An 850-nucleotide genomic window follows, 5' to 3' on the forward strand; every position below is an offset into this window, starting at 1 on the left:
GCATCCCGGTTACCGTGGCAGCGGCACAGGGAGGGATGCAACCCTGGATCCGCAGCCCTGAATCCAGCAGGGAAGGACTCCCCACAGTCAGAAGCTGATGGCACGCATCCTGCTCAGGGTAACTGTCATTTTATTAAACAGCAATTAAAAAGAGTGCAGAGGCCCAGATGAGGGGCAGGGGTCCCCGCCCCACGTGGTACATGCTGCAGTGACTGGTGAGCAGCGGGTGCTGCTGTCGGCCCGGCAGAATGCAGACGTCAAGTCGGGGGCTGCAAGTTTTTGCCCACGGAGGCTTGGCAGCCGCTGGCACACAGGCGCTGGTGAGAGTGGGAGGAAACACCCCCTTGGCAGGACAGACAGGACGTTCAAAGCTGGTATTTGTCTGTCCGAGACGTCCTCAAATGTCCAGTTGCAGGAGAAAGAGTAGAAACCACAGCCCAAAGAGGCACCTCAGCCACGACCAAACTATTTACACTCCGTCCAGGCACCCTCGTGCATGGCCCAGGCACAGAGGCAGGCTGGGCACGCCTGGCTCAGAGCAGCAGGCAGCAACGGTGCCACAGAGAAAAGAAGAGAATTCACCCTTTGGAAAGAACGGACGAGCGGCTGCAGAGCCTGAGGACTCACACAGATGGGACGGACAAACAGCATCACCCCCACCAGCCATCATGGGGAAAAGAGTACAGGTGGAGGAGAGCGCTGGCTGGGATCGATGTCTTTTATAAATAAGCTAAAGCTAATCAGTTTATTCACAGGGCCAGGGCTCCAAGGTGTTGCCAGACTCAAAGCCTCAAGCCTGAAGCATGTCCCAAGCCCACTGCGGAGGAGGCTGCGTGGGCTGGTCCCCTCC

This window comes from Charadrius vociferus, unplaced genomic scaffold (genome assembly GCF_000708025.1).
Source record: "Charadrius vociferus isolate BGI_N301 unplaced genomic scaffold, ASM70802v2 scaffold1089, whole genome shotgun sequence".
NCBI lineage: Eukaryota > Metazoa > Chordata > Aves > Charadriiformes > Charadriidae > Charadrius > Charadrius vociferus.